The sequence below is a fragment of the Patella vulgata genome, chromosome 1, assembly GCF_932274485.2.
Source record: "Patella vulgata chromosome 1, xgPatVulg1.2, whole genome shotgun sequence".
NCBI lineage: Eukaryota > Metazoa > Mollusca > Gastropoda > Patellidae > Patella > Patella vulgata.
In genome coordinates, this window is record NC_065879.2 from 84,722,653 (window position 1) to 84,748,948 (window position 26,296).

A 26,296-nucleotide genomic window follows, 5' to 3' on the forward strand; every position below is an offset into this window, starting at 1 on the left:
GACTAACATATGGTTTTAATTATATTTACATAATTCGCTTGCGCGTAGGGGTCTTTAGCAGCGGGAGGAAAGCGGAGGACCCGGAGAAAACCCACGGGGTTGGACAGGCGACCCCACTCCTTGTCATGTACAACCGGGGATCGAAACCACGCCAGTTGACTCAATGACAGGCTTTATGATAATGATACAGCGCGCACGTGCTAACCATTCGACCCCGCCCCCCCCCCCCCCGCCCCAGTAAATGTATATGTAGTCTATGTATATTTACTGCATAAATTTCCTTGACGATTTAATGATTAAATGGATAATCGAGACTATGATGTTTATCGTACTGAGTTTAGTAATGATGATCGAGGCTAGTCGGAAATTTCAACCGCTTAGTTCTCGGTTCACAGTGGATCAATTTGAATGAAATTTTCAGCAAATTGCCTTTAGATTATCTAGCTTTTAACTATTATAGTGAGAATTGCCAACTCGTTATCGAATCTCCCATAATGTATATTTAATTACATGGAGACTTTAGAATGGGGATTATCTTTCTGTCAAAAACACAACTACAATCATTCTGAGATTAACATTCGTTTAATTTTATTTGTGGCAAACGAAAGAATATAATAATTCTTAAATTAGACATTTGACAGATATTGAATGTACATTTATTAGATATTTATTAGATATATATTAGACGCTTTCTTTGTCTCCGTGGTCTCCCACTTTCTTTGACTCCCCCGTCTCCGTGGTCTCCCTTATCGACACTGCCTTTTTTGCCCCCTCCGACCACTTTATCTCCCTTATCGTCTCCGCCTTTTTTGCCTCCTCCGTCACCGTTATCACCCTTATCGCCCCAACCTTCATTGTTTCCTCCGTCTCCCTTAACTCCTTTATTGTCTCCCCCCTTTTTACCTCTTCCATCTCCCTTATTTCCTTTATTGTCTCCGCCCTTTTTATCTCCTCCATCTCCCTTATCTCCCTTATCGTCCCCGTCTTCTTTGCCTCCTCTGCCCCTCTTAGCTTCCTTATCGTCACCGCCTTTTTTGCCTCCCTTTTCTCTATTACCGTTTCCGATTTCTTTGTCTTTTCCGCCTCCCTTTCCTCTTTCTTTGCCTTTTCCGCCTCCCTTTTCTGCATTACCGTCTCCGCTTTCATCGTCTTTTCCGCCTCCCCTTCCACTTTTTTTTGCCTTTTCCGCCCCCCTTTCCCCTTTCTTTGCTTTTTCCGCCTCCCTTTCCGCTTTCTTTGCCTTTACCGTCTCCCCTTTCTCCATGACCATTTCCGTTTTCTTTGCCTCTTCCATCCCCTTTTTCTCTATTACCGTTTCCAATTTCTTTGCCTTTTCCGTCTCCCTTTCCGCTTTCTTTGCCTTTTCCGTCTCCCTTTCCTCCATTACCGTTTCCGCTTTCTTTGCCTTTTCCGTCTCCCTTTCCGCTTTCTTTGCCTTTTTCGTCTCCCTTTTCTCTATTACCGTTTCCGATTTCTTTGTCTTTTCCGCTTCCCTTTCCTCTTTCTTTGCCTTTTCCGTCTCCTTTTCCGCTTTCTTTGCCTTTACCATCTCTCTTTTTTCCATTACTGTTTCCACTTTCTTTGTCTTTTCCGCCTCCCTTTCCTCCGTCTCCGCTTTCGTTGTCTTTTCCGCCTCCCTTTCCACTTTTTTTGCCTTTTCCGCCTCCCTTTCCCCTTTCTTTGCTTTTTCCGTCTCCCTTTCCGCTTTCTTTGCCTTTACCGGCTCCCTTTTCTCCATGACCGTTTCCATTTTCTTTGCCTTTTCCATCTCCCTTTTCTCTATTACTATTTCCGATTTCTTTGCCTTTTCCGTCTCCCGTTCCGCTTTTTTTGCCTTTTCCGTCTCCCTTTTCTCCATTACCGTCCCCGCTTTCTTTGCCTTTTCCGTCTCCCTTTTCTCTATTACCGTCTTCGCTTTCTTTGCCTTTTCCGTTTCCCTTTCCTCTTTCTTTGCCCTTTCCGTCTACCTTTTCTCCATTACTGTTTCCGCTTTCTTTGCCTTTTTCGCCTCCCTTTCCTCTTTCTTTGCCTTTTCCGTCTCCCTTTCCTCCATTACCGTTTCCGCTTTCTTTGCCTTTTCCGTCTCCCTTTCCGCTTTCTTTGCCTTTTCCGTTTCCCTTTTCTCCATTACCGACTGCGCTTTCTTTGCCTTTTCCGTCTCCCTTTCCGCTTTCTTTGCCTTTACCGCCTCCTTTTTCTCCATTACTGTTTCCGCTTTCTTTGCCTTCTCCGCCCCCCTTTCCGCTTTCTTTCCCTTTTCCCTTATCTCTATTACCGTCTTCGCTTTCTTTATCTTTTCCGCCTCCCTTTCCTCTTTCTTTGCCTTTACCGTCTCCCTTTTCTCCGTCTCCTTTTTCCCCATTGCCGTTTCCGCCTTCTTTACCTTCTCCGTTTCCAATTTCTCCATTGCCGTTTCCGCCTTCTTTACCTCCATTGCCGTTTCCATTTTCTCCATTGCCGTTTCCGCCTTCTTTACCTTCTCCGTTTCCATTTTCTCCAGTGCCGTTTCCGCCTTCTTTACCTCCATTGCCGTTTCCATTTTCTCCATTGCCGTTTCCGCCTTCTTTACCTTCTCCGTTTCCCTTTTCCCCATTGCCATTTCCGCCTTCTTTACCTTCTCCGTTTCCCTTTTCTCCATTGCCGTTTCCGCCTTTTTGACCTCCTTCGCCTCCTTTTTCTCCATTGCCGTTTCCGCCTTCTTTACCTTCTCCGTTTCCCTTTTCTCCATTGCCGTTTCCGCCTTCTTTATCTTCTCCGTTTCCTTTTTCTCCATTGCCGTTTCCGCCTTCTTTACCTTCTCCGTTTCCCTTTTCTCCATTGCCGTTTCCGCCTTCTTTATCTTCTCCGTTTCCCTTTTCCCCATTGCCGTTTCCGCCTTCTTTACCTTCTTCGTTTCCCTTTTCCCCATTGCCGTTTCCGCCTTCTTTACCTCCTTCGCCTCCTTTTTCTCCATTGCCGTTTCCGCCTTCTTTACCTCCTTCGCCTCCTTTTTCTCCATTGCCGTTTCCGCCTTCTTTACCTTCTCCGTTTCCATTTTCTCCATTGCCGTTTCCGCCTTCTTTACCTTCTCCGTTTCCCTTTTCCCCATTGCCATTTCCGCCTTCTTTACCTTCTCCGTTTCCCTTTTCCCCATTGCCGTTTCCGCCTTCTTTACCTCCTTCGCCTCCTTTTTCTCCATTGCCGTTTCCGCCTTCTTTACCTTCTCCGTTTCCATTTTCTCCATTGCCGTTTCCGCCTTCTTTACCTCCATTGCCGTTTCCATTTTCTCCATTGCCGTTTCCGCCTTCTTTACCTTCTCCGTTTCCCTTTTCCCCATTCCCATATCCGCCTTCTTTACCTTTGCCGTTTCCATTTTCTCCATTGCCGTTTCCGCCTTCTTTATCTTCTCCGTTTCCCTTTTCTCCATTGCCGTTTCCGCCTTCTTTACCTTTTCCGTTTCCCTTTTCCCCATTGCCGTTTCCGCCTTCTTTACCTTCTCCGTTTCCCTTTTCTCCATTGCCGTTTCCGCCTTCTTTACCTTCTCCGTTTCCCTTTTCTCCATTGCCGTTTCCGCCTTCTTTATCTTCTCCGTTTCCCTTTTCCCCATTGCCGTTTCCGCCTTCTTTACCTTCTCCGTTTCCCTTTTCTGCATTGCCGTTTCCGCCTTCTTTACCTTCTCCGTTTCCCTTTTCCCCATTGCCGTTTCCGCCTTTTTGACCTCCTTCGCCTCCTTTTTCTCCATTGCCGTTTCCGCCTTCTTTACCTTCTCCATTTCCCTTTTCTCCATTGCCGTTTCCGCCTTCTTTATCTTCTCCGTTTCCTTTTTCTCCATTGCCGTTTCCGCCTTCTTTACCTTCTCCGTTTCCCTTTTCTCCATTGCCGTTTCCGCCTTCTTTACCTTCTCCGTTTCCCTTTTCTCCATTGCCCTTTCCGCCTTCTTTATCTTCTCCGTTTCCCTTTTCCCCATTGCCGTTTCCGCCTTCTTTACCTTCTCCGTTTCCCATTTCTCCATTGCCGTTTCCGCCTTCTTTACCTTCTCCGTTTCCCTTTTCCCCATTGCCGTTTCCGCCTTTTTGACCTCCTTCGCCTCCTTTTTCTCCATTGCCGTTTCCGCCTTCTTTACCTTCTCCGTTTCCCTTTTCCCCATTGCCGTTTCCGCCTTTTTGACCTCCTTCGCCTCCTTTTTCTCCATTGCCGTTTCCGCCTTCTTTACCTTCTCCGTTTCCCTTTTCCCCATTGCCGTTTCCGCCTTCTTTACCTCCTTCGCCTCCTTTTTCTCCATTGCCGTTTCCGCCTTCTTTACCTTCTCCGTTTCCATTTTCTCCATTGCCGTTTCCGCCTTCTTTACCTCCCTCGCCTCCTTTTTCTCCATTGCCGTTTCCGCCTTCTTTAACTTCTCCGTTTCCATTTTCTCCATTGCCGTTTCCGCCTTCTTTACCTCCATTGCCGTTTCCATTTTCTCCATTGCCGTTTCCGCCTTCTTTATCCTCTCCGTTTCCCTTTTCTCCATTGCCGTTTCCGCCTTCTTTACCTCCATTGCCGTTTCCATTTTCTCCATTGCCGTTTCCGCCTTCTTTAACTTCTCCGTTTCCATTTTCTCCATTGCCGTTTCCGCCTTCTTTACCTCCATTGCCGTTTCCCTTTTCTCCATTGCCCTTTCCGCCTTCTTTATCTTCTCCGTTTCCCTTTTCCCCATTGCCGTTTCCGCCTTCTTTACCTTCTCCGTTTCCCATTTCTCCATTGCCGTTTCCGCCTTCTTTACCTCCCTCGCCTCCTTTTTCTCCATTGCCGTTTCCGCCTTCTTTAACTTCTCCGTTTCCCTTTTCTCCATTGCCGTTTCCGCCTTCTTTACCTTCTCCGTTTCCCTTTTCTCCATTGCCCTTTCCGCCTTCTTTATCTTCTCCGTTTCCCTTTTCCCCATTGCCGTTTCCGCCTTCTTTACCTTCTCCGTTTCCCTTTTCTCCATTGCCGTTTCCGCCTTCTTTACCTTCTCCGTTTCCCTTTTCCCCATTGCCGTTTCCGCCTTTTTGACCTCCTTCGCCTCCTTTTTCTCCATTGCCGTTTCCGCCTTCTTTACCTTTTCCGTTTCCCTTTACTTCATTGCCCTTTCCGCCTTCTTTATCTTCTCCGTTTCCCTTTTCCCCATTGCCGTTTCCGCCTTCTTTACCTTCTCCGTTTCCCATTTCTCCATTGCCGTTTCCGCCTTCTTTACCTCCTTCACCTCCTTTTTCTCCATTGCCGTTTCCGCCTTCTTTACCTTCTCCGTTTCCCTTTTCCCCATTGCCGTTTCCGCCTTTTTGACCTCCTTCGCCTCCTTTTTCTCCATTGCCGTTTCCGCCTTCTTTACCTTCTCCGTTTCCCTTTTCCCCATTGCCGTTTCCGCCTTCTTTACCTCCTTCGCCTCCTTTTTCTCCATTGCCGTTTCCGCCTTCTTTACCTTCTCCGTTTCCATTTTCTCCATTGCCGTTTCCGCCTTCTTTTCCTCCATTGCCGTTTCCATTTTCTCCATTGCCGTTTCCGCCTTCTTTACCTTCTCCGTTTCCCTTTTCCCCATTGCCATTTCCGCCTTCTTTACCTTCTCCGTTTCCCTTTTCTCCATTGCCGTTTCCGCCTTCTTTACCTTCTCCGTTTCCCTTTTCTCCATTGCCGTTTCCGCCTTCTTTATCTTCTCCGTTTCCTTCATTGCCGTTTCCGCCTTCTTTACCTTCTCCGTTTCCCTTTTCTCCATTGCCGTTTCCGCCTTCTTTACCTTCTCCGTTTCCCTTTTCAACATTGCCGTTTCCACCTTCTTTACCTCCTTCGTTTCCCTTTTCAACATTGCCGTTTCCACCTTCTTTACCTCCTTCGTTTCCCTTTTCTCCATTGCCGTTTCCGCCTTCTTTATCTTCTCCGTTTCCTTTTTCACCATTGCCGTTTCCACCTTCTTTACCTTCTCCGTTTCCCTTTCCTCCATTGCCGTTTCCGCCTTCTTTACCTTCTCCGTTTCCCTTTTCTCCATTGCCGTTTCCACTTTCTTTACCTCCTTCGTCTCCTTTTTCCCCATTGCCGTTTCCGCCTTCTTTACCCTCTCCGTTTCCCTTTTTCCCATTGCCGTTTCCGCCTTCTTTATCTTCTCCGTTTCCCTTTTCTCCATTGCCGTTTCCGCCTTCTTTATCTTCTCCGTTTCCCTTTTCCCCATTGCCGTTTCCGCCTTCTTTATCTTCTCCGTTTCCCTTTTCCCCATTGCCGTTTCCGCCTTCTTTACCTTCTCCGTTTCCCTTTTCTCCATTGCCGTTTCCGCCTTTTTGACCTCCTTCGCCTCCTTTTTCTCCATTGCCGTTTCCGCCTTCTTTACCTTCTCCGTTTCCCTTTTCTCCATTGCCGTTTCCGCCTTCTTTATCTTCTCCGTTTCCCTTTTCCCCATTGCCGTTTGCGCCTTCTTTACCTTCTCCGTTTCCCTTTTCTCCATTGCCGTTTCCGCCTTTTTGACCTCCTTCGCCTCCTTTTTCTCCATTGCCGTTTCCGCCTTCTTTACCTTCTCCGTTTCCCTTTTCCCCATTGCCGTTTCCGCCTTTTTGACCTCCTTCGCCTCCTTTTTCTCCATTGCCGTTTCCGCCTTCTTTACCTTCGCCGTTTCCCTTTTCCCCATTGCCGTTTCCGCCTTTTTGACCTCCTTCGCCTCCTTGTTCTCCATTGCCGTTTCCGCCTTCTTTACCTTCTCCGTTTCCCTTTTCCCCATCGCCGTTTCCGCCTTCTTTACCTCCTTCGCCTCCTTTTTCTCCATTGCCGTTTCCGCCTTCTTTACCTTCTCCGTTTCCATTTTCTCCATTACCGTTTCCGCCTTCTTTACCTTCTCCGTTTCCCTTTTCCCCATTGTCGTTTCCGCCTTCTTTACCTTCTCCGTTTCCCTTTTCTCCATTTCCGTTTCCGCCTTCTTTACCTCCTTCGCCTCCTTTTTCTCCATTGCCGTTTCCACCTTCTTTACCTCCTTCGCCTCCTTTTTCTCCATTGCCGTTTCCACCTTCTTTACCTCCTTCGTCTCCTTTTTCCCCATTGCCGTTTCCGCCTTCTTTACCTTCTCCGTTTCCCTTTTCTCCATTGCCGTTTCCACCTTCTTTACCTTCTCCGTTTCCCTTTTCTCCATTGCCGTTTCCACCTTCTTTACCTTCTCCGTTTCCCTTTTCTCCATTCCCGTTTCCGCCTTCTTTACTTCCTTCGCCTCCTTTTTCTCCATTACCGTTTCCGCCTTCTTTACTTTCTCCGTTTCCCTTTTCTCCATTGCCGTTTCCGCCTTCTTTATCTTCTCCGTTTCCCTTTTCTCCATTCCCGTTTCCGCCTTCTTTACCTTCTCCGTTTCCCTTTTCTCCATTCCCGTTTCCGCCTTCTTTACTTCCTTCGCCTCCTTTTTCTCCATTCCCGTTTCCGCCTTCTTTACCTTCTCCGTTTCCCTTTTCTCCATTCCCGTTTCCGCCTTCTTTACTTCCTTCGCCTCCTTTTTCTCCATTACCGTTTCCGCCTTCTTTACTTTCTCCGTTTCCCTTTTCCTCATTGCCGTTTCCGCCTTCTTTATCTTCTCCGTTTCCCTTTTCTCCATTGCCGTTTCCGCCTTCTTTATCTTCTCCGTTTCCCTTTTCTCCATTGCCGTTTCCGCCTTCTTTACCTCCTTCGCCTCCTTTTTCTCCATTGCCGTTTCCGCCTTCTTTATCTTCTCCGTTTCCCTTTTCCCCATTGCCGTTTCCGCCTTCTTTACCTTCTCCGTTTCCCTTTTCCCCATTGCCGTTTCCGCCTTCTTTACCTCCTTCGCCTCCTTTTTCTCCATTGCCGTTTCCACCTTCTTTACCTCCTTCGTCTCCTTTTTCCCCATTGCCGTTTCCGCCTTCTTTACCTTCTCCGTTTACCTGTTCCCCATTGCCGTTTCCGCCTTCTTTACCTTCTCCGTTTCCCTTTTCTCCATTGCCGTTTCCGCCTTCTTTATCTTCTCCGTTTCCCTTTTCCCCATTGCCGTTTCCGCCTTCTTTACCTTCTCCGTTTCCCTTTTCTCCATTGCCGTTTCCGCCTTCTTTACCTCCTTCGCCTCCCTTTTCTCCATTGCCGTTTCCGCCTTCTTTACCTACTTCGCCTCCCTTTTCTCCATTTCCGTTTCCGCCTTCTTTACCTCCTTCGCCTCCTTTTTCTCCATTGCCGTTTCCACCTTCTTTACCTCCTTCGCCTCCTTTTTCTCCATTGCCGTTTCCACCTTCTTTACCTCCTTCGCCTCCTTTTTCTCCATTGCCGTTTCCACCTTCTTTACCTCCTTCGTCTCCTTTTTCCCCATTGCCGTTTCCGCCTTCTTTACCTTCTCCGTTTCCCTTTTCTCCATTGCCGTTTCCACCTTCTTTACCTTCTCCGTTTCCCTTTTCTCCATTGCCGTTTCCACCTTCTTTACCTTCTCCGTTTCCCTTTTCTCCATTCCCGTTTCCGCCTTCTTTACTTCCTTCGCCTCCTTTTTCTCCATTACCGTTTCCGCCTTCTTTATCTTCTCCGTTTCCCTTTTCTCCATTGCCGTTTCCGCCTTCTTTACCTTCTCCGTTTCCTTTTTCTCCATTGCCGTCTCCGCCTTCTTTACCTCCTTCGCCTCCTTTTTCTCCATTACCGTTTCCGCCTTCTTTACTTTCTCCGTTTCCCTTTTCCCCATTGCCGTTTCCGCCTTCTTTATCTTCTCCGTTTCCCTTTTCTCCATTGCCGTTTCCGCCTTCTTTATCTTCTCCGTTTCCCTTTTCTCCATTGCCGTTTCCGCCTTCTTTACCTCCTTCGCCTTCTTTTTCTCCATTGCCGTTTCCGCCTTCTTTATCTTCTCCGTTTCCCTTTTCCCCATTGCCGTTTCCGCCTTCTTTAACTTCTCCGTTTCCCTTTTCCCCATTGCCGTTTCCGCCTTCTTTACCTTCTCCGTTTCCCTTTTCCCCATTGCCGTTTCCGCCTTCTTTACCTCCTTCGCCTCCTTTTTCTCCATTGCCGTTTCCACCTTCTTTACCTCCTTCGTCTCCTTTTTCCCCATTGCCGTTTCCGCCTTCTTTACCTTCTCCGTTTCCCTGTTCCCCATTGCCGTTTCCGCCTTCTTTACCTTCTCCGTTTCCCTTTTCTCCATTGCCGTTTCCGCCTTCTTTACCTCCTTCGCCTTCTTTTTCTCCATTGCCGTTTCCGCCTTCTTTACCTTCTCCGTTTCCCTGTTCCCCATTGCCGTTTCCGCCTTCTTTACCTTCTCCGTTTCCCTTTTCTCCATTGCCGTTTCCGCCTTCTTTACCTCCTTCGCCTCCCTTTTCTCCATTGCCGTTTCCGCCTTCTTTACCTACTTCGCCTCCTTTTTCTCCATTGCCGTTTTCGCCTTCTTTACCTCCTTCGCCTCCTTTTTCTCCATTGCCGTTTCCGCCTTCTTTACCTCCATTGCCGTTTCCATTTTCTCCATTGCCGTTTCCGCCTTCTTTACCTCCTTCGTCTCCTTTTTCCCCATTGCCGTTTCCGCCTTCTTTACCTTCTCCGTTTCCCTTTTCTCCATTTCCGTTTCCGCCTTCTTTACCTTCTCCGTTTCCCTTTTCTCCATTTCCGTTTCCGCCTTCTTTACCTTCTCCGTCTCCTTTTTCCCCATTGCCGTTTCCGCCTTCTTTATCTTCTCCGTTTCCCTTTTCCCCATTGCCGTTTCCACCTTCTTTACTCTGGTAACCTTGGCTATAAAAAAGAAAAAAAGATAAAAATTAAATTTGCAAAGAGAACAGACATACTGCATCTAGCATGTGACATGATGATTATTATTATTATGGCATATTTATAGTGCGCCCTTTCATATCACCTGGGGGATCACGTGGCTTTTTGGGTAAGACGCTAGCCTTGAGGTCGGGTGTTCGATCCCTGCATTGGCCGAGAAAGTTCATCCAGATTTTTCGGCGTGGTTTCCCCTTGTCAGTGATGCAGGACGGAGGGCCTGGCAAGGACAGCTGTCTAGTCGTTCGGATGGGACAAAACCGAGGTCCCGCGTGCACGTAAAAGATCCCTTGACATTTGGAATTCGATATAAGAGTAGGCCGTAGCGCCGCTGCCCGGGCAAAATTTCCCTCATAGCTCACTGTATGGCGTATGCCCGTCTTCATTAGCCCAGTTTAGGAGCAGAACAGTAGGACGTTAAACCCCATTTCATTTCATTTCACTTCATATCACCTGTTCAAGAGTACTTCAAAAAGTGTCAATATAATCATCATACCCCCCCCCCCCACACACACACACACACAGAAACAAAATACATTAGGATTAGTACGTCATGTTAACTGTTGATTTAAATAAATTAAACATACATTATACAAGAGCTAAATCTGTCTATATTGCAGGTCTTTCTTTAGGTCTGAAATGTTATCTAAATTATCCATACAATAATCAACTGGATTTACTGGATTTGAATCCGATTTGCTGCTCAACGCTCATTGATGACTCAATCCAAAAATGTTGATAATCGAGACTATGTATTTACCGTACCGACTTTAGTAATGATAATCGAGGCTAGGCCTTAAATTCAAAAACTAACATCTCGGTTCAGAATGGATCAATTTGACCTAAATTATCAGTAAATTCCCTTTACATTATCTATTTTTTAACTATATAGTGTGAACTGCCTGCTCTTTATCTAATCTTCCATAATGCCTATAGAGAAGTTCGTTCGTTCGTTCGTTTCTAGAGTTTTACGTCCAGTTCCACCTAGGGTGATATCGTAGACAACATCTTAAACTAAATGGTAGATTATTCCATAACACAGGGGCTTGGAAACTGAATGAGCGCTAACCATAAGAGATCAGTTGAACAGTTTTGGGCTTTAAAACTAGTTGATCTGATGTACGCAATTTTCGACAAGGTGTATTCAGTTTTAATAGATCAGAGAGGTAAACCGGAAGCAAATGGGGTTTAGCGCCCCACTCACTATTCTGCTAAGGGAGATTGGATGGCCGAATTGTTAGCATGTGCGCGCTGTATCATAAGGTCTGTCATTGAGTTAACTGGTGTGGTTTCGATTCCCCGGTTGTACGTGACAAGGAGTAGGGTTGCCTGTCCAACCTCGTGTCGCTGCTAAAGACCCCTACGAGCAAGCGAATCATTGAAATAAAATTGAACCATATGTTAGTCCCGAAATTATCTAGTTTGTGTCGAATGGACGTTAAACCCCATCTCTCTCTCTCTCTCTCTCTCTCTCTCTCTGACATGTGAAATGGGTTTGAACATGCTACGGTTCTGCTAAAGATAAGGGCATCTTAACATCCACTCGATACATAATCAGTCATTCCGGGATTAACATATGGTTCAAATTTAGTCTCTTCATTCGCTTAGTTTCTTTAGCAGTTGGAGGAAACCGAGGAACTCAGATGAAACAGGTCTGACAGGCGGCCCTTCGGCTTGTCACGTACAAGTTTGGAATCGAAACCATATTACTTTGCCCACTGACAGTCTCTATAATTTGGCCACCAAACTCACTGTGTCGGTTTTGTGCTGAACGTATATTACCATAACATGATCATTTTGTTGCCTCCATTAAACAAAGGTTTCTTTTTAACATTAATTAACTAAAGTGTGATTTTTAAAATAATTGTTTTGTTTTTTTTTGTTTTTTTACGTCCTATTTGTGTTGCGTTTTTGGACTCGAGTGACTTTGTGGTTTGATAAACTGCTTTGACATTGTTCTAAAAAAAACACTGAAAGAGGATTCAAACTGATGTAGGTCCGTAGCTAGCGGGGTGGGGAAGGGCGGGGGGGACAAGAGGGGTATGTTGGTCGTTGATTTCGTATTGCGTCCAATGGAAAGGGCGCCAAAGGTGCCCATTGGGGTAACCGATTCTTTCCCCATTGGGTAAAGGCACCCATTGGCACACATTTGGTGCCCGATTTGTTCCAGGGGAGGCAGCTGCCCCTCTTGCCCCCCCCCCCTTCCCCACCTAGCTACAAGGAATGATGAGGACTAATAACTAACTAAATAATTATGTCCAATTCAAATACTAAAATGTCATTGAAATAATAAATATACCAAAATGTCGAATTTGTTTAAAACCAAAAGGATCTGTTAATAAACCTTGACTTACAGTTTTAGACAGTCAATTTTGTGTAACAATCTAGATACGAGGGTCCGCAGGTTCCTTAGTTTCATAGACTTGTACTGTAAAAGTTTCTTGCAGCCTTCACAGTCCTCTGATCCCGATATTTGCACCTCCGGTTCCGGTTCCGGTTCCGATTCCCACATGTCGTTTGTCTCTGTTACTCTCCATTCATGGTCGACTCTGATAGTTGCTCGACTGTTTACTGCAAAATAGTCAATACAAATATTCAATTGCAAATAGTAATGGTAATGATTGTGCGGGGATAGGTCGTAAACTCTGACGCAAGGCCAAGTGGTGTGGTTTAAGTATCAAACTTGACCAACCTGGTGGGTTTTGTCCGCGTCCTCCCACCCGGGTTTCCTGGCACCGGTAAAAGACCCATACGCGCAATGAACTAAGATTGAACCCTGTGTTCTTCCCGAAAAAGACCTACTTTGTATCATTGGAAGTAAACCCTCCCCCTCTTTGTCTCTCTCTATCTCTCACTCTCTCTTACCCTTGTATTAAGTTTAATACCATATGTAGTCCTATATATGTAGTCAGACAGGCATCTGGGGTCGTGGGGTGGGGGGGAGAGAATGCAGTCAGAAAGGTACACAGTAATATGGTAGTTTACACTTTTGCAATCCAATAAACGCTGTAAAACGCTTTTCTATGATTTATTCCCCAATAATAGTTACACCCTTTGGTGTAAATGCAGTATAACACGGGTAGTGGTGTAGCTTATCCAAAACACTCCACAATTACACCTATTCAGGTGTTCAGTAGTCACGAATATCGGTACACTTGTTAGGTGTAGTTCTTTTAGTTGGTTACCCATGGCAAGGTATTACATTTAAAAACAAAACGCTAGCTGTGGTGTAAAGTTTACCCTTAATTAACACTGCTTATAGTTTTTAATTAATTACACCCACTTTTAAACAAACAGTGTAGACCCCCGAAATCCCCACCACCGTGGGAATAAGAATCTGCTCGCGTTAATGTAGAAAAGCGAAGTGCTCGCAGTAACACCACATAGCTGGACCAGTGGATTATTTATATATTAAAACTGTTCGTCCAATAAGTTCCATATGATTAAAACTTGGGGGATCACGTGGCTAAGTGGGTAAGACGCTGGCTCGCTAGCCTTGAGGTCGGGTGTTCGATCCCTGCATTGGCCGAGAAAGTTCATTCAGATTTTCCGGCGTGGTTCCCTCTTGTCAGGGATGCAGGACGGAGGGCCTGACAAGGACAGCTGTCTGGTCCTTCGGATGAGACGAAAAACCGAGGTCCCGTGTATACATTGGAATGCACGTAAAAGATCCCTCGGCAGTTGGAATTCGATATAAGAGTAGGCGATAGTGCCGCTGCCCGGGTAAAATTTCCCTCATAGCACACTGTATGGCGTATGCCAGTCTTCATTAGCCCAGCATAGGAGAAGAACAGTAGGACGTTAAATCCCATTTCATTTCATTTTGATTAAAACTTAGTTAAAGGTCCTTTAATACGATTAAAAGTTAAAGGCATTCTATTAGTTTTTTTCTTTCGTTTTTAACAGTGTATATGTGTGGACCGGGAGGGGTGCGGTAAGGTAATGATCTGAAAAATGATTTTGTCCTACCTGATACAATAACTGCAGCAACCACGGCAACCAGTAAAAGCTTGTTCATTCTGATTTTCTATCGTCCTTGAATTTAAAATAAAAATACGAAAATCAAGCAATACAACCACACCAAAACAATATGGACGTCGGAAAATGGTATATTGGTTGGTTTACAAGTCGTTCTCTGGTCGTGAACAACTTACTAGTCGTTCCCTAGTCATAAACATCTTATTTTACTAGTCGTAAACATCTTACAAGCAGTAAACATCTTACTAGTCATTCCCTATTCGTCAACACCAGTTGGTCCCATGTTTTCAACAACCGTTCCCTAGTCGTCAACACCTTACTAGTCGTTCCAGAGTCATAAAGGTAGTTATCAAGGTGTTTTTTGACAATTAATTATAATTATTGCCCTGGTACATCTAATATTCATTCTTTAAACAAACCAGGGAGGCTTCGGGTGGGTGGGGATGTAATATCCATTCTTTAAAAAAAACCAGGAAGTGCTTCGGGTGGGTGGCGATGTATTATCCATACTTTAAAAGACTGATTGCAGGATAGGTATAGGGAGGGGTTCGGGTGGGTGGTGATGGATGGAACCAAGTCAGTTTACCTTAACATAAAATTATACAAATCGAGAACAGACAACAAATTTAAATTAATAGATCTCTTTGATTTGGTAATCTGATAATATTAATTTTATACTTGTATTCCCACGGCCCTTGTTGAAATACTACCAGTTGGGTTAACTAACCGACATCTAATTAATATTTCGAAATGAAAATATAATCGTAATTTTCTTGATCCACCCAAATTGAATTTGAGAAAGACACAATATGTGCAGCTCGGTACATATAAACATACAATATACCAGATCAAACACCAAACACAAACTTTTAGAGGGAGAGAGAGGGGAATGGGGGTTTAACGTCCACTCTACACAAAATAGGTCATTTCTGGACTAACACATGGTTCAATGTTATTTCAACAATCCGCTTGTGCGTAGGGGGCTTTAGCAGTGGGGGGGGGAAACAAGAGAACCCGGAGAAAACCCACGAGGTTGGACAGGCGACCCTACTTCTTTAGCATTGGGAGGAAACCGGGGGATCCGGAGAAAATCAACGAGGTTGGACACGCGACCCTACTCCCTGTCACGTACAATCGGGTAAAGGAAACCACGCCAGTTGACTCAATGGCAGATCTTATGATACAGCAAACAAGCGCTAACCATTCGGTCAGCCCCCCCCCCCTAATGTTGAGTTTATACGTTGTTCTTTGCCAGGCCCTCTGTCCTACACCATTCACTGAGCCATCCCAAGTCTGGATATAACAAATTTACATAAGTAAAGAAACTTACCCTAGTCACTTGATAGAAAGTGATTTTTCGGGAAGCTTATGGAAACGCTGTCAGAACATCTGTGAAATTTAGCTATTTGTAGAGTATTTATACGTTTTCTGAAAAGGTTTCGACACATGTCCCCGAGACAATTAGTCTTAGACAAATCGACAAATTTGATGGTAAATTAGGTTTTTTTTAATATCGATATCTTGGTTTAATCTTGCAATATATGTACCTGTTTCTTAAACGATTCTGTACTCCAGGCTATATTTATAATTTATCGTAATATCTCCCCAACCATACTCTCCAACACACTGAAAAAAAAACTTGTGTTGTTTTGCATTGCAATAACACAAGTTTGTGTCGATTTATAAAATCTTGTGTGTTTAGTCATATCATTAACATAAGTAATGTGTACCGTCAACGAATTTTTTTTTCTTTTAAAAATAAACTCCATAAAAAATCTGAATTCGGGAGTCCACAAGTTTAAGAAAAGTAATAAAAGGCTTAATTCAAATCCCGCAAATTAAGTGCTGTTCTTCACTGGAAGGGTGTGAGTATTAATTAATCAGACAATTGTCAGACAGATTTGAATGTTAATTGGTGTTAAGTTGTCTGTATAGTTAAAATGTCTGGTTGTCTTTTTTATTGGCCCGATAAACTGGTAGATCAAAGGAATATATAGTGTATATGTGATTTTCAGCACCCTGTTGTTTTCGAAAATTGATTCAATTTGCATTTGAAAAAAATGAGTAAAACTCCAAATATTGTAATTGGTTGATGTAATCGAAATTGGACAGTATTGGTTAACTGTAAAGTAACCAATCAAATTTAATTGATCGTCCAGATGTATCTCATAAACGATTTATTGATATAATGGTTCTCTAAATGATCTATACTTTATTCTGTGCTTGAACAGAGTGCTTTAGCCGTGATATTTTTTAAAATGATAATGCTTACATAGAACACCATACCGCAGGTTTGTAAATTTTTACAAAAAATAAAACAGTGTATTAAATTTAGCATCGATATATTGCTTCTATGTATACATGTATTAATAATTTGTGTCGTTTTAAACAAACAAGTCAAATTCAGAACCATTGCACCGGAAGTGTGTTTTTTTTTATAATGGCGGACAGGGAAATTTGTTTGATGCGTCCTATATGTATAAGCGTTCCGGTAATTCAGCAATCTAATGAATCAGTCTTAATTTTTCTGAAACCGTGCTTAATTATTATTAGTTATTCGGCGCTACACCGTTGTTCAAATACTTATAATTAATTGCAAGAAACCGACTACGACCAGCAAGTATGAATCTGTATCGATTTCATACCCGGGGATAATTGGCTGCCATCTTTGACTTTCGAGCAAAATGAGAAATACATGCAAATCCAGGCATGGACTATAGCTAGATACTAACTTTTGTGTTAGTTGTTTAGTTGAAATGTTATCTTATTTCTGTAATAGAAAAAAAAAATAACAATGTGTAAATTAGACTTTCACTTATTCAGAACTAGCACCTGTCTTCTGAAGTTTCTCTATACTATAGTTTCGTTATTATTTTTTTCAGTCATTGGTGTTAGCATGTACTCCCCAAAGAAAAACTGGCAACAAATTCATTTTCTTTTAATTTAATTTAATTTTGTTTAATAATGCGCAATAATTGTTATTGTATGTAAAGATATAGTTCCACGAAAAGTATTTATCAGGTAGTAATATCCAGTAGAGAGAGATGGGGTTTAAAGTTCACTTGACACAAACTATGCCATACATGTCCTTGTATTAAATTGGTCGATCAAGTAGGTCCATGCTATATGTATGTCCTAGAATTAAGTAGGGAAGATAGTCTTCTTCCGTTATATTAATTCTGCATAAACCTAGAGTTGTTGGTGTTTGTTGGATAGATCCTTTATACTTACTGGCGCTAAGTAATTTCGAGACAGTTTATATATGGTTAGGTATCTTTAACAGTTACTTACATGTCATGTATTCATTTTTTCAGTTTCAACATTAGATGCCATAGCAAATCAAAGATCATATAATAAAATAAGTCAAAAAAACAAAAAAATGGGAGAAGAAAGAGCAGAAGAAATGATAATTAGAGCCTCTATGATTTCTCACAGGTGTTTTTTGAGGGTGAGTGTTCAATTCTAATAGAAAAGATTGATGTTACAGTATTTTGGAATCCCACCATAATGTGTTTGGCACAATATAGCCCAGTTGGAACTAATGTGACATGAATCTCCATTTCATTTTTATTTTGAGGGGGGTGGGGGTGTATGGCCGAGTGGTTAGCATTATTGAATTATTGAAATAAAATTAAACCATGTTAGTCCCGAAATGACCTAGTTTGTGTCGGAGTGGACGTTAAACCCCATTTCTCTTTCTCTTTTAACGTGTACCATACAACTAAATCTAAAGTCATCACATGTAGCACAGGCGACCCTACTCCACGTGACTCCAAAACCACGTGACTTGACTCAATGATGTAACGCGACTCGACCACTCACTTTAATTGGCATAAATACAGGTTATTCCGAGTCCGGTTAATTTTTTCAAAAGTTTTGATTATTAAGACATGATTAACCATTTAATCAAATCCAATGATACTAATATTATGTCGTCACGGGCCCTTCTGAAACATGTTAAATGTTAATGAAAATTCGTACCGATTCAGCAGAGAGAGAGAGAGAGAGAGAGAGAATGGGGTTTAACGCCCACTCGACACAAACTAGGTCATTTCGGGACTAACATATGGTTTAATTTTATTTACATAATTCGCTTGCGCGTAGGGGTCTTTAGCAGTGGGAGGAAACCGGAGGACCCGGAGAAAACCAACGAGGTTGGACAGGCGACCCTACTCCTTACCACGTACAACCGGGGATTCGAAACCACGGCAGTCGACTCAATGACAGGCTTTATGATACAGCGCGCGCACGCTAACCATTCAGCCATCCACCACCCCCCCCCACCCCCGATTCAGCAGAACGCAATCGGATGGTAGTGTCTATTTAGATTCAACAGAACGCAATCAACATTCAGTATTAATCTGATGGCAGTGCCTTATTAGATTGCACCTTTGCCTTAAGTACATTAACTCATTCAATAATAATTAAAATTCAGTGTCAATCTAAACAGCACCAAACAAAAAAACAAAAAAAAAATAAACGAAATCGCAATGATTACAGTCCCAAAAGAATACACGAAACGAAATTAACATCTTGAATTAATCATACTGTTTCAATACACACGCACTCAAAGTATATACACTTGTATGTAAATGAAAACAGCGTAAATACGATACGAAATCTTAAATGATGGCAGTCACAAAACCGTCAGGGTGCCATTAGGTACGCTACAGCTGCGACCACATACTTAGAACTCGCAACAGGTAAATTAGGTGATGGAATCAAGTCGCCTCTTGGGTTGCTGTTCTTGGATTTAACAAGAGAAAACATATGGAAGTGAACCACACTGAACTTTTTTTTCGCGCTCTATTTAACCAAAAAATAAGCCAAGTTTTCCACGAAGGTTATCAGGTGACTGTTATTAATTGCCGGTGGTATAATACTGTGTGGCGTCAAGATGTTATTTAGATCAATCTATGATCGGTTCATTAATCTGCTGACACCTTTGAGTATTTCAACGAGTTGATTTCCAATCTAGGTGAAAATTTTGATTACATAAAAAAATATTTTTTTAAAAAAACTTCCAAGGGTGAATAGTATCATAAAGTCTGAAATGAAATGAAATGGGGTTTAACGTCCTACTGTTCTGCTCCTATGCTGGGCTAATGAAGACGGGCATAAGCCATACGGTGTGCTATGAGGGAAATTTTGCCCGAGCAGCGGCACTATCGCCTACTCTTATATCGAATTCCAACTGCCAAGGGATCTTTTACGTGCATTCCAATGTATACACGGGACCTCGGTTTTTCGTATCATCCGAAGGACTAGACAGCTGTCCTTGTCAGGCCCTCCGTCCTGCATCACTGACAAGGGGGAACAACGCCGGAAAATCTGGATGAACTTTCTCGGCCAATGCAGGGATCGAACACCCGATCTCCAGGCTAGCGAGCCAGCGTCTTACCCACTTAGCCACGTGGTCCCCCCATAAAGTCTGTCATTGAGTTAACTGGCGGGGTTTCGAATCCCAGGTTGTGCGTGACGAGGAGTAGGCTCGCCTATCCAACCACGTGGGTTTTCTCTGGGTCCTCCGGTTACCTCCCACTGCTAAAACACCTACGCGCAAGCGAATTATTGAAATAAAATTAAACCATGTTATTCCCGAAATGACCTAGTTTGTGTCGAGTGGACGTTAAACCCCGTCTGTCTCTCTCTCTCTCTTATTAGATTGCACCTTTGCCTTAAGTACATAACTCATTCAATAATAATTAAAATTTAGTGTAAATCTAAACAGCACCAGAAAAAAAGAAAAGAAACGAAATCGCAATGATTGCAGTCCCGAAAGAATACACGAAACGAAATTAACATCTTGAATTAATTATACTGTTTTAGTACACACTCTCTCTCTCTCTCTCTCCATTTAATTTTATTATTTTGAAATTTAAAAATCCGTTTAGTATAGTAAAACTGTACACGTACATGTATGTGCACAGACAGAATCTTACTTATGTCTAGATACATGTAGATATTGTTAAGTAGATTTATAATATTCTTTATTCAATCATCAGTATCAACTTTAGTCCACCTTCATATCACCTTCACTCCTACACACACACTGCCCATCATGCTTCACTCCTCACCTGACCTGTGTATTCACAGCACACACCTGGATTGACATGCACTCACTCTCACTGTACCCGACTCACACACCACTAGCAGACGACATAGTTAACAAATATGTCTGTCCAATCTGTTAGGAGCCACAGCAGCCAAGTGAGTAAGACACAGGCTCGCATATTTTAAGGTCGCGGGTTCGCTCCCGATGTTGGCTAAAAAAATTCAGGACGGAGGGCTTCACAAGGACTAGTCGTTCAGATTGAACAAAAAACGTGGTCCCGTGTACACATAGTCGCGCATATATAAGATCCGCTGGCATTTAGAATTTGATATAAGAGTAGGCCTTAGTGTCGCTGTATCGGGCAAAATTTCCCTCATGGCACACTGTATGGCATATGCCCAACTTCATTAGCCCAGTCGGAGCTGAACAGTAGGACGCTAAACCCCATTTCATTACATTTTTTTTTCATTTCGTCTCATCTGTGACAAAGCAAACCAACACATTACACATACAATACAATTAAATTAAAACTTTCATCTTTTAACTGTGAGTCAATTTAAGTCAACTAATACATAGTATGGTTTTGTTCTCAGTTAACTTCTTCAGAAAGATCAAGACAGTTGGAAATGGCTATTGATATCGTGGATACTTTTTCTCACAGAGCTTGATAATCAGGCAAAATGTAAGTCACATACATATTTGTATTTTTAATCAGGAACTAGTTCTATACAGTTGCTTGGTAATCTAGTTATTATTCTTGAGGCAATGCCTAGGGCTCTGCTATTTCAAGTACTTGGCATGCTTGATTTTTGACAATCACATCCATTGATTTTCTTCAAGTTGTAATATGTGTCTTTTTACAGTAAATAGCAGTATAAACATGGTGGACAATATTTTACTTTTCAAATAATATCAATAGAACTATACAGTTATATGGGACAACAATCACTGGTTTATTATACACAAGCACGACGTTTCGATAGGTTTTTCTCCCCCCCCCCCAGTTATCACTTTTAATTATGTATATTTTTGATTTCCCCCCCCCCCCCAGTTATTAACTTTTAATAACATATATTCTCTGAACTTTAACACCTTGAATCGTGATTACTATGTTAACTTAGTATATTATTATTAGCCTATATTAGATCCTTCAAACCCTTGGATCAGTTTATTGTGTTATCTTAGTGCTATTATGCTTTGTTTTCATAACATTTTGTGAATGTGGTTTTATTTACAAGATCGTGTGTTTATAAGCTCTATCTGTTATATACTGTTTGTTTAATGTATGGTTTCCCCCTAATCATTTTTCTTTTTCAATATCAGGGTGGTTTTAAGGTTCATGTACAACTATATCCTTGTCATCACACGGTGCTTTTCAGGTCTTTGATGTTAAATATGTCTGTTAATTGGTTGAACTCTTCTAATGATTAGTAATATGAATGGTTTCGCATTGTACATATATATAGACCCTCAAGTTTACTTTGCACATATATCACCTTAGGTGGAAGTGGACGTAAAACCCCAGAAACGAACGAACGAACTTTGCACATGTCTATTGTCCTATGTACATATATATGAAAACCTAATTATCCTAATTTTTTTTTTTTTTTTTTTTTTTTAATCACATTGTAAATTAATGCACCTTGTATACATAATATGTCATTGTCTGCGATATCACCTCGGTGGAAGCGGACGTAAAATACAACTAACTCATCATCATCATCATCACTAAATGTCATTGTGCTTGATAACGATAAGAGAATACTTATCGAAACGTCGTGCTTGTGTATAATAAACCAGTGATTGTTGTCCCATATAACTGTATAGTTTTGTTATGTCTCCAATTGCTAAATGCCACTAAAGGATTAATATCAATAGATTTTAATAGGTAATATCCAATTTGTTGTCGATGGAAATAAAATATGAATGGGACCAAAAATAACTAGACATTGCCAAGTAAATAGGCACCGCCATGATGTAGTAGGGAATCTGGATTTGGAGACACAATACATGTATGAACCGGGTGAATAGTTTACCTATTATGAGACTTCAGTCCCAAATCTAAAGACTTTTTTCTGACTTCTAACCCATTTGATTTGAACATAATAATCTGCCTGGGTCTGTAACTGGACAAGACACGGTAAGTGTTACGCAAAGCTGAATCAAAACAGAGACTCAGTCTCGATGTGACAAAATAAATTATTTATTTAAACATTGTGAACCATAGAAAGTATTCTTATTGCCTACTTTTTATTTTTTAGGCCGGAAGACCCTTGGAAGAGTATTTGATGGATGATAACAACAAGAGAACCCAAGCATCAATTTATTTTATACTTCTGGAAAAGAATGCATTTGACTCAATTTTTAAATATTTATTTTTTGTTTTTAATGTTAAATATTCTTCCCAAACACAATTATATTTTTATTCTCTTCAGAAATTTATGTCTAATATAGAAAGTAAAGTGACATTATTTAAATTTAGATACATTTGAATTATATATTTTTGTTTTAGGGTAAAGAAAAATTTAAATAGCTACCTTATATTTTGTGTTGGGGAAAGGGGGGGGAGGGGGATGTCATTATATAACATAATTTTATTACTATTAGAATTATTACTCTGTTTTTCTGTTAACATTCCAAATGTCTATTTAGTTTTGATTTGGTGGTATTAATTAACTTTTTCCAATCATTTTATGAATAAATAATAATTTAACAAATAAATTTATTGTTACCTCATTTATCAAACTTTACTGGTTAAACAGGGCAAAAGTAGGGGTGCTGCATGGGAAAGGTTGCTATACTGGATATAAATTGGGGGAAAATACAACACAAGTTTGTATGAAACCACAAAAGTTTCAGAAATTTCAACACAAGTATTGAGTAGATTTTCACACAAGTTTCAACACAATTTACAAGTTTGTGTTTTTTCACCAAATTTAACATAGGTTTTTGTTGTTTCAACATTTGGGGTGTTAGAATTTCTGAAACTTGTGTTGTTTCACACAAGTTTGTGTATACTTTCCCAAACTGGAAAGCGCTACAAACAAATGAAATATAATAGACATTTACAACATATTTACAATGTCTAAGTTAAAGTCATATTTCAAGTGATTTGTGAGACATCTAGAAATAACTAGCAAACACAGAACAACTAACCAAAGAAATGTGCACTATTGCAAAAGTTATAAAATGACATAGAATAATAAAAGCACCAAGATAGTAGATCATTAAAAAATAAAGAAAATAAAATGAAATGAAATGGGGTTTAAGGTCCTACTTTTCTGCTCCTAACCTGGGCTAAAAATTGTGACCTCTAGAGGGTCCATAACCTTTGAATTACATACTTATATACAATTTGCATACAAAGAGCGGCCAGTTTCATTTCGATTTTCCCAAAATTCCAATTCAACCTTCATTATGGTGGAATAGTGATTTAAAGGGTTTTTAAAATCTAAAAAAAAATTGTGACCTGTAGAGAATCCACAAGCTAAAAATGTGATTTTTCGACCAATCAGGGACCATAATCCAGGAAGTTACGATCCGATATGCGTGAATATCGAAATGAACCGGGATCTTTGGATTATAAACATGCATTTCAAGTCTGATCACAATCGGATCAAAATTGTAACCTCTAGAGTGTCCAGAAGCTAAAAATGTGATTTTTCGTACAATCAGGGGCCATAATTCATAAAGTTTCGATCCAATATGCGTGAATATCAAAAACAACCAAGATCTTTGGTTATAAACAAGCATTTCAAGTTTCATCAAATCGGCACAAAACTGTGACTTCCAGAGGGTCCACAAACCAGATATTTACACTATTTGCGTACGAGGGGCAATCATTTTGTCGGTCAGTTTTGGTCCGATTTTTACGAAATTCAAACCCAACCTTCATTACGATGTAACGGTGATATAATCAAACGTTTTTTGAAATCGGATAATAATTGTGACCTTCATAGGGACCACAAGCAAAAAAAGGCGATTTTTCGTACAATCGGGGGCCATAATTTAGGAAGTTACGATCCGATATGCGGAAATATTGAAAGGAACCAAGATCTTTGGGTTATCAACATGCATGTCAAGTTTCATCAAAATCGGATTAAAATTGTCACCTCTACAGGATCCACGACCTTGATACACCATATTTTTACACTATTCGCGTACAAGCGGCGGCCATTTTGTTCCGATTTTCATGAACTTCGAACTTAACCTTCATTGCGATTTAACAGTGATATAATCAAACGGGTTTTTTTTAAATCGGATAATAATTGTAACCTCCAGCGGAACCACAAGCTAAAAAAAAAGGTGATTTTTCGTACAATCAGGGGCCATAATTCAGTAAGTTACGATTCCATACGCACAAATATCGAAAAGAACCAAGATCTTTGGGTTATAAACATGCATTTCAAGTTTCATCAAAATTGGATTAAAATTGTGACCTCTAGAGTGTCCACAAGCTACAAACGCGATTTTTCGTACAATCAGGGGCCATAATCCATGATTTTATGGACCAATACATGCCAATATCGAACGATCTTAGGGAGATAAAGCTATATTTCAAGTTTCGTTGAAATTGGATAAAAATTGTGACCTGTAAGAGTCTCCACAAACAAATTGTGGACGGACGGACGGACAGACAAACAGGGGCGACGATCATATACGTCCACATGAAAATGTGGGCGTATAAAAAGACAAATCAGTGCCGGACAAAATGACCGGCACCAGAGGTTGTGTGCCTGACAAAGCCCGAATCCGTGCCTAACATTGTGATAGGTGCCTTATTTCCAGTCTTGCATATCAAAGCAATCAAATAAAAGACTATTTATGGATAACAATTACTATGGTTTATTTCACTGCGACGTTTCAACACCATGTCACAAGTCGTTATGAAGCATAGAACACAAATAAAAAAACTGCTTATGGCTTCGGCGGGGCGGGGCGGGGGACCGAATGGTTAGCACGCGCGCGCTGTATCATAAGGCCTGTCATTGAGTCAACTGGCGTGGTTTCGAATACCCGGTTGTACGTGACAAGGAGTAAGGTCGCTTGTCCAACCTCGTGGGTTTTCTCCGGGTCCTCCGGTTTCCTCCCACTGCTAAAGGCCCCTACGCACAAGCGATCATTAAAATAGAAAATTAAACTATATATTAGTCCCAAATGACCTAATTTGTGTCGAGTGGATGTTAAACCCCATCTCTCTCTCGCTTATGGCTTCAGTCCACCTCTATAATACCTGTTGTTTTCATATTGTATTATTTATTACTTTCACCTTCACCTATAACTTATTACTGTATATAAAAAAGGTATGCCGACACAAACTGATTTCAACACTGGTTTAATAACATTTTATATATATATTTTTATATATATATCATGTTTTTATTGTCAGGACCTATTGCTCGTGGGTCATTATACCTCTTAAATAATTGTTTGATCTTTTATGCTTGTTCTTATCTATTACAGTTTATATCCCTCTGTGTACACTTGTTAGGGTGTCCCGTTCAGCGAAAATTTTCACCTACAGAGAGTTGAACTCGACACGACGAATGTGCACGCTTCAGTGGCTTGTTTCTGACTAATCACGCAGTGCAATTTACACTCAAATTCTCTACACATCTATCAACTATTACAGCCGTAAAAAGATCTATTGTTGACGATTCTGAATATCAGTAATATTTAGCTTTTTGGTTATTACAGCATCTTTAGAAATTAATTTCTTTTTATTTCTTTAAAAAATTGCTTTATCATTAACTGTACCGTTAGGAGCGGCATCTTTTGGTTAAGTACAAATAATATCTCTGAAACACTTTCGATAGGCCAGAACATGATACTAGCAGTAGTTTCATTTTACTTTAACAAGGTTCTTAAACCAATTGTTGAGTTGCCTAACGTGCGTGTTTTTACATTAATTTTCTTGTTCCAGCTTTCTGTTATGTTTCATACAAAAGTAGTCTTGATTATCCCAGTCTGTCAGTCAGACGTAGAATGGTCGGTAGACTGGTTAAGCGAGACTAATTTCAAAACAAGGGCACGTAACCTATTTTTTTACTCAAAAGTGCCCGGGTGTTATGACCGACAACTGTAACCATTTTTCAGTGTATTAATTATAGATGGTTAAATGGTCATATCTTATTAAGTACAACACGACCGTTTGTTTAGTGACTATAAAAGTGCGAAACTGATTTAAGGCTTACACAAGATATTGTTGATGCATTACAAACAACATGTATTAAAAACTCAAGATGGCGGACGAGTAGGATCTCGTCGATTGGTCAGAGTTTTTCGTAAAATTAATGAGTTTTCAGTGACAGAAATATGGTATACTTTCGTATGTGAATTACTAATGATAATTAGATAATTTGGTTTAGTACAAATAATATCTCTGAAACACTTTCGTTAGGCAAGAACATGATACTAGCAGTTGTTTCGTTTTACTTTTACAAGGTTCTTAAAGATGGGTTCCCGCGTACAAACTGGGTGATTTAATGGTATATATGGACGAGTTTTCAGTGACAGACATATGGTATACTCTCGTATGTGAATTACTAATGATAAAGTTCTTAATACGGT

At 41.3% G+C, this 26,296-nt stretch overlaps 1 pseudogene; it reads right to left on the minus strand.

The window, feature by feature from the left end:
• Nucleotides 1–1,308: 1,308 nt before the first annotated feature.
• On the minus strand, nucleotides 1,309–8,452 carry LOC126808460 (histone-lysine N-methyltransferase, H3 lysine-79 specific-like; annotated as a pseudogene).
• Between the last annotated feature and the right edge of the window lie 17,844 nt (nucleotides 8,453–26,296).